The sequence below is a fragment of the Miniopterus schreibersii genome, assembly GCF_964146895.1.
Source record: "Miniopterus schreibersii genome assembly, chromosome: 21".
Classification (NCBI taxonomy): domain Eukaryota; kingdom Metazoa; phylum Chordata; class Mammalia; order Chiroptera; family Miniopteridae; genus Miniopterus; species Miniopterus schreibersii.
In genome coordinates, this window is record NC_138123.1 from 1,398,587 (window position 1) to 1,406,997 (window position 8,411).

An 8,411-nucleotide genomic window follows, 5' to 3' on the forward strand; every position below is an offset into this window, starting at 1 on the left:
TTTGGAGCAATAAGCGGAAATCTAACGTAACATTAAGAAATGCAATTTTAGCCCGGCCGGCGTGGCTCAGCGGTTGAGCGTCGACCTAGGATCCAGGCGATCGGGGTTCGATTCCCGGTCGGGGCACAGGCCCGGGTTGGGGCTCGATCCCCAGTCGGGGGCGTGCAGGAGGCAGCCGATCAGTGACTCTCTCTCATCATTGAGGTTTCTCTCTCCCTTCCTCTCTCTGAAATAAAAACCATTTTATATATATATGGCTTTCTAACAGTATGGTTTTGGCCAAAATATCTTCTCTGAAAAGATTTAGTAAAAAAACCCAAAAAAACCAAGAAGACTAGAGTAACTTCCTTTAAGGATATTAATATGAACAGCATCTTAACTATTCGTAAATAAGTCTTTATGTGTAAGTGGCCTATGGAGCACATTTTCCACTTGCTGAGATTTTTTAAATAAATATTGATATTTAGGTGAAATGGACTGGTTTGGGGGTAACGAACGTACCCCTGTCTACCCACCCGACCTCCGCTGGCCCCTCGGAGCTAACAGCCTTGGGAGACGGCACCCTAAGCCAGGGCCCTGCCACCGACCACAGCTTCCTTAGAATTGCCCTGACATCCAACCCTGCTAGTTTTTTAACCCTACTTCTTCAAGACAACTCTCCATTCTTCGAGGATGACTCAGTTTCCAAGAAATTCCCCAATGGCACCAAGTTCGTGGGATAAAGCAGTGAGTCAGGTCGATCCCGGGACTGGAAAGAGTCCACGAAGATGAAGTTCACCTGCGCTAACGAGGCTCAGCTGGAGGTAGGTCGTTCCCTCGAGCAGTCGGATTAGCTGGTTATCCCGCAGGAGCATCTCATTAAATACATTTAAATTAAGTTACATATGTATTTCTTAATGTAAAAAAAAAAGGAAAGAAAATGGGGAAGGGGCTGGGAAGTACAGATTGATAGTTAGAAACAGTCACAGGAATTTAGGGTACAGTCAACAATATTGTGCTATGTGTGGGGCCAGGGGGGTACTGGAAATATTGGGGGGAACACTTTGAGGGGTGTGGGATTGTCTAACCACTGTGCCCTACTGTACACCTGAAATTAATACAAAATAATATTGAATGTCAACTGTAATCGAAACGTAAAATTATTTAAAAAACACAAAAGGAAAGGAAAGCAACCCAACAGTGAAGAGGTGACCATTTGAGTGGAAGGAAACTTTCTTTTGCTTACTGTGGACTCACTTTCTTTCTCTCTCTCTCTCTGTATTTTAACATATAATAATTTCTGTTTGGGGAGGAGAAACAGTTATAAAGAAAATAATGAGTGGTTTAAAATTGCTACAGTATCTGGATTATTGCTACACGTTTAATCAGGAACGCTCGTAAGTTGGTACAAACACAAAGTAACCCCTGAATGAAGCCTTTTGTCTTTTCTCCCCTCGATTACGATTTCAGCGACTCGAGCTGCCCCACGGTCCTATTGTTCCAGGAACAAGCCGCTCTGTTAATATTTCTTAAAAGAAAAAAGCACTGTGAGTTGTTAACTAAATACAGGGTTTGGGCCTGTTTGTTTGTTAAATATGTAGAAAGAAGGAAATATTCAGTAAGCCCTATAGAATTAATCTCTCGGACTAAGGAAATTAAAAGTAGAATAAAACCCTGAGAAAGGAAATCACAGACTCTCAGGCCTAGAAGAGGCCATTAATCAGGATTCCAATTCAACGCATGAGTCCGTTAGGCAATTAATCCAAACATATCAGGTGGCGTGGGTTTGATGAATAGCTTGTGCTGAGGTATTTTATTCTCTTAAGATTTATTGGGCAATACGATATGTAGCCCTAATGGGCTCTTGACTTTTGGCTGGAACCCTGTCTGAGCCCACAAGTCACCCGTGGAGAGAACACAGCGGCCTGCCCGCCGCACCAGGTAAGGCTCTCGCCGGCCCCAACTCCTTCCAATTATTCTTCCTTAAAGAGAAATCCTTATGCAGGAGACTGTGCCGGAGTGAACCAAAATCCATGGAGCGAGTTATCGGAACTCAGTATCGAAAACCTGTGTAAACTTTCATCTTCTCCAGCTCTGGTTTTCGAATTAAGACGAAAGCCATAACGAAGAAGCTTTTAGTAAAAATGCAGCCGTGTTCTTAAAGTTGCCAGCTCCTGCTAATCTCATTAATTTTAAAATTTCTCTGTAGAATAGAAACCCGGAAGGTTGTGACTACTTCTGTATCGGAAGTTCTTTTTTTAACCCCCCCCCCAGGTTGTCCTTTGTGATGCTTTTTTTTTTATTTACTGATTTTTCTTCCTTCGAACATTCCTTTTATTACAAAGCCGGTGTTTCCGCCGAGCTCACGGGAAACACACTTGTATTATATACATTGTTTCGCGCAGGCTGATTGAAAGAACAGATGCCTGCAAGGCTTCCGCGGCCAGGAGGACGTCCGCAGCGTCTTCCAGGAATCGCGAGGTATGCGGATGCCATCAGCAGCGGGCGATGACGTCGAGAAGCTTGCGAGGCTCGGGGTCGCGGGCCGACTTTTGAACGCAGCCCGGAAAATGTGAGGGGCGTTATCGCTGCTCTAAAACCGGGACTGCGGCCCTCGGCCTACAGGCCCGTAAGGGACGCGCTCTGGCTCTGGGTGCGCCTGGCCTGTAGCTGGGGCCCCGATGATCCCGGTGTCACCTCCCGAAGGAGCGCCCGTGTAGCCGGCTGTGCACCTGTGTCACCCGGCTGTGCACCTGTGTCACCCGTAAGGCGCGTGGCCAGCACCGGAGCGCGTCGTGGGGTTCTGCGTCCTGAGTGGAGGAGGGAACCCTCCGGGAAAGTGGAAACGGATGTCAGAAGGGGGTCAAGCTGGCGCCTCGTTCGTTTCGGGGTTCAGAGAGGGTGTTGTTTCCTTCCAGGGTGCAGTGGGGTGGGGGGGGAGAGGGACAGCAGTGGCATCTTTTCCACGATTCGTTTCCACGAACAGAAAATGAAACAGGGTAAGCCGCGGACCTCTCCACGGCGGTGCACTGCCCCTCAAATGCTCGAACTAACCGGGGCGGAGAATGAACGGAGTCTCGTGCCCGTCCCGGTGCCCGCATCGGTGCCCACAGCTCGATGTGGGCCAAGGCATCGGCTGGGGACGGGCGGGCGACGCTCTATTTCCCGCGCTTGCCCTCCGGAAGGCCCGGCGGAGCGTCACTTACGTCAAGCGCAGGTCACCAGGCAGGAGAGGGGCCTGTGCCTGGGACAGACACCGTCGGCGCCCGGCTCCCAGTGGCCCTCGCCCGGGCCCGCCCCGCGGCTCCCCCTGCTCCCCTGTCCCTTCGCGTTAGGCTGGCCGCCTTTGAAAAGCGCTGTTTCGCGTATCCTCTGATCCTCTTGCTCGAGGCAAAGAAATTGCTTTGGTTTATTTATGACCCACTGACCGTAAGCAGAACCGAAATGCCTCGCGCTCTCCCAGGCCGAGGGGGGGAGAAGTCAGAACTAAGAGAAATCTCCCCGGGGATGCACGTCGGGTCTTATTCTGCTCACGCAACCCTCGGAAATTACGGGGAGGGGCACAGCGAGGCATCCGCCCGGAAAGGGCCTATTGCTTGTGGCTCGTCCAGGGAAAGCTGAGCGAGAATGGAGATCGCTGCCATCCCCTGAGATTTCTGGAACCCTGCACAGCGCACTCTACGGAGAACGTAAAATCTCAGCGCCCCCGCATCTCAGGGTTTTGAAGATGAATGTCCTGTAGCCGGGGACCGAGTCACGAAAATAAAGGCAGAAGACCTGAAAATTTAAGGAAAGCCCACGCAAATTAGCAGAAAACCAGGGCGCAGCAGCAGGTAGAATAACTTCCCCACGCGGAACCAAAGGAGCTCCGGCGACGGGCCTGAGCGTTCGCCCCGCTCTCTGACGCGGGGCTGCGGGCAAGCGGCGGGGCCCGGTGTCCAGCCGCGGGAGACGGGTAAGCTGCTCCGAGGTGCGGCCGTAACCTCAGCAAGCTCCCGTCTCTGGGTTAGTCCCGGGAAAGAAGGAAGTCGGGGACCGTAGGGACTGACCTCTGATTTCTTAGGGTCATAAGTGGATCCTTTTACGTTGAACGATGTTAATTACATCCTGCAAGGGACTCCTGGGGAAGGTTCCCGAAAACAAACAGGAACCCGCTACGGGTCGCCAGGAACGGCAACCGCCCCGAGCTTTGCTTACTCGTAGGGTAAGTGCCTACTTGGTGTTAATCCGAAATAGGCAGTTAGTCTCTCATCACAGCATCCCTGTTGCACAGTGTCAGCAGGCGGGAGGGACAGCCGCTGGGTGCTGACCTGGCACTGACGCCCCAGCAGGCGGACGCGGGCCCCAGTGACCTGCCCCCCGTGGTCTTTGGTGGAGCCAGCAGGTGAGTCCCCGGCCCCATGGTGAGGCTTCCCCAGCAGCAGCACAGAAATGCCCGCTGAGCAGGGGCTCCCCCCAAAAGCTTTATTCTATAGGAACAAAACCTGCTTATTTCAAAAAAGTTAAACAGCAAAATTCAGACGAATCGCCGCTTTGTATTCCAAGACAAGCTGACATCTCGCTACGTAGGCGCATACGCCCCGTAGGCCCCGGAAGCCTCTTTTCCTGGAAAATCAGGTTCCATGTAAACAATGCCTGGGAAATATTAAACAATGAGGGGCTTTAAAATATTCGGAATGGAATGTTTGAACGTGTAAAAATTTAGGGTAAAAAATTTCCCTTCTAGGTCGAGACCTAGAAGGTTGGTTGGAGAGACCTCGGCCACCTTCCTATTAGGATCCCAAATCGCTGTGGGTTGTCCGAGAGTTGTAACCGCATCGGACGCCCGTTCATTGCATGAAATAGTGATATTTTTGGTCTCGGTTTTGATGCATCCAAAGTGACTTTTTTAAGATCGATGACAGAAAATTATTGCAAGTGATCTAAAAATGTATTTAACAGCGTTAGTAATGATTTTAAAAAATAAACATAGAGCCCTAACTGGTTTAGCTCAGTAGTTAGAGCGTCAGCCCTCAGACAGAAGGGTCCTGGGTTCGATTCCGGTCAAGGCCACGGACCTGGGTTGCAGGCTCCATCCCCAGCTCCGCTCAGGGTTCGGGAGGCATCCCGTCGATGGATGTGTCTCTCTCACATCGCTGCTTGTTTCTCTCCCTTCCGCTCTCTCTGAAAAGCAATGGGAAGAAAATCCTCAGGTGAGAGTTAAAAAAATAAATAAGTAAAAATAAAAATCGACGTAGGTTACAAAACACTCTTGGAGAAAGGGGATATGAAAAGAATGAAAAATAAAGAGTAGGGGTTTTCATATCCAGAAAGGCGGGAAGCAGATGCTTTGGTAGAGCACGTGGGCCTTGTTTGCCTTTCGCAGTAGGAATGAAAAACCTTTGTGCCACAAGCTGAGAAAAATGTGTCAAGCTGGCTCCTTCGTTTACAATTGCTCAGTAGTTTCTAATTAAGAATTTTTAGGGGACTGTACCAATTGCATCACACTCCCCAGGTCCCTCCGCGGTGTCTCGGAAGGTAAGAGCTCCTTTTTGACAGCTGCATAGTATTCCTAAATGCGTTAAACGGGCGCACCAGGCTGCCCTGCTGTTCGTCCCGCCCCCAGCCCCGGCCCCATCCCTCACGATTCCTGCGGAGGCTGGAAAGGCCGCCGAGCTCCGAGCCTGAGGTAGCTTCGGTGAACATTCAACGCTGTCGGTGAGTTTGGGATTAAAGTCAAAACCATCGACCGTTGATTGTACCCTACGGCTAACCGTCACCTGCTCCACGGCTCCAGAGTCCGCCGGAGACCGGCCACCAGAGCGGGACCCGCCGGGCGGGGCGACCGTGTCAAAGGCCACAATCAACATTCATTGCTGTCGGTGGGTTGAACGGTGTGGACGAGCTCACTGGACAATGAATGCCACTGTGGCCCCGCTTTCTACTCGCGACCAAGACACCGCCCGGCTCTGAAAGACGCTTTCCAAGTAAGAACGCCGTTCTTTAGTTTTCCAGGTTCATCCACTCATTCTCTCTGTCTTTTTAAAATATATATAGATCTTTATTGATTTCAGAGAGAGGAAGGGAGAGGGAGAGAGAGAGAGAAACATCAATGAGGAGAGTCATGGGTCGGCTGCCTCCTGCTCGCCCCCTGCTGGGGATCTTGTGCCCTGACCGGGAATCGAACCGGCGACCTCCTGGTTCCTGGGTCAGTGCTCAATCTCTGAGCCACACCGGCCGGGCTGTTCATCATTTTCTATGATACGATCGGGTTTCGATGAAAAAAGGCACTCGTTTAATTAAGCGGGAATTACGCGTCTCTCACTTCTGTAGGTTATAAATAGAGAACTTTTGAAAAGAGGTTAAGGTTTCGGGCGGAGTCTGTCCCATGAACGTCCGAGTTGGCGGCCTTCGGGCTGTTGCTCTGGGTGGAAACGGAGAAGGCGTGAAGGGCCCGTCAGCTCCCAGGTCATTGGCGCCCGTGCCCTTAAAACAACACTTGAGAAACGTTCCCTCTCTGCCTCTTCTGTTAGGTTTTTCCCACCCGCTTGGAACAGAAACGCCAGGTGATTGTCTCATCCTGCGGCTCCAGGGTGGGGACTGACTCCCCTAATACTTCCTCTTGCTCTGGACTCTGGTTAGCAGGAAAGAAAATGTGTATAAATGGCTGTAACTCTCAGGACACGCACGGGAGCGCCACCACTGAGGGGCCGATTCCTCGTGGGGAGCGACGTGCAGGGATGCGCCCAGTGAGGAAAACGTGATGGAAAAGTTCGGGGAATGATTCTAACTCTTTTCCCCGCCACGGGCCCCAAACGAAACGCGTGGTTTGAACTTTACAAGAGTTTACAGGATTTCCAAGGGTTATTTTTGGCTGTAAATGATTTTTATCTTAGATGCTGACTTTAAAACCCAACGTTCTGACCTTAAGGTAAGAAAAAAAATTCCTGGTTCTAAACAGATTTTTCTTATTTTCTTAAGATTATACGTTCTAGCCAGTAAGGACAGCTACCATTTATGTAGCCGCCGAATATGTATTTTTCCTAATCCTTTCTTTGACTTCCCCAATGCCATGACAATCCAGTATATTTTAATGGTTCTTAATCACAGTTTCCAAGTCATCTCCCATCCCCTGCGGACAAATCCACGCCTTCTAATCTCTCTCTCTCTCTCTCTCTAGGAAAGCAGGCCGTGAATTCTTTCAGAGTCTTTTCAACCACCCCTCCCTGTGAAAAGTTTCCTGAACAAAACATCAAGTAATGAGAATGAAAGATTCCACTATGCTCACAGCCCAAGCGTCTCCAAGCCCTGGGCCGACAGCTCGGGCCCGGGCTCATAAAGCCCCGGCTAGGGCGCCAGATCACACAAAGCCATTTCTCAGATGCCTGCTCTGTGCTATCCCTGCTCTTACCTCAGGCAACCCGCTCCTGCTGGGTAAGTGCTAACACATGTTTACAACGGCGGGAAGGGCTATGGTTTACCGATTAAAACTAGATGCAGAATTAAACTGCTCGAACACAGCCGAGAGAGAAGGGGTGGGGGAGGCCCGGCGGGCGTGCCAATACTCACACACACTCCGGGCCAAGACTCGCGTTTCCACGAATTTCCATCAGGATTCTTGGGTCCAGCTTCTGTGTTCATTACTGAGAGTCACTCTCGGGGCAAAAGCACACAGAGCCCGTCGACGGATACGCAGCCCCCTGAAAATGCACGTTCAGAACGTGGGATTGACAGCCATCTCTGCGTCCAATGCCCGAGCCCCGTTTAGGAGCCAAGTAGAGAAACTGAATGACCGCTCAGGACACTTGTAACTTTTCAGGCTCCTACAATAAGAGCCATCAGATCCCCGGCTTCGGGGTGTAACCTGATCACCTGCGCTCCTGGAAAGGAATTTCTGTGCCCGTGGACAGCACCATGGCTGCTAACGTCGGGAGGAAGGGGAACAGACCGCACCTTCTCCAAATCCTTAAATGCCTTTTGCAACTGGTGCACACAAACCGACACCGCGGTTGAGGTAGATGCGTCTTTATTAAATTAAAAATGCCAGTTGTTGCCTGACAATGGAAGACCTAAACCATTGGGGGGGGGGGGAGAAGCTCACCCATGTGTACTTTCTTGGTTTAGAATATAAAGCCATAAAATGAAAAGTCATTTGCTCTTTCATTCAACGGGTACGTGTTGGGAGCCTGCGTATTTACTGGCATTTTGTTACGTGCAAGTGGGGGGAGGACACCAGGTGAGCGTGGTCACTGCCTCCTGGCGCTGGGAGGCTGGAGGCAGAGAGAGATACAACACACGTAGGTGCACGATTCGAGGCTCCAAAGTGAAGGCTAGAGAGCGAAGGGCAGACGCCAGAACTCTGCAAAGGACGAAAACAATCAAAGCTGCGTCTCCTTAACGTACGAAGCAAGGGAACACGTGCTAGGGAGGAAATCCGCTCGGTCGTCCCCCAA

General features: G+C 50.7%; 1 long non-coding RNA gene across 1 annotated transcript in view; it reads left to right on the forward strand.

Moving 5' to 3' along the window:
* Positions 1-8,411, forward strand: part of LOC308550238 — a 56,385-nt gene that overhangs the window by 32,300 nt on the left and 15,674 nt on the right. Inside the window, exon 3 of the long non-coding RNA XR_013997860.1 lies at positions 7,139-7,392. This is a non-coding gene — a long non-coding RNA (uncharacterized lncRNA). The remainder of the gene's footprint in view (positions 1-7,138; positions 7,393-8,411) is intronic.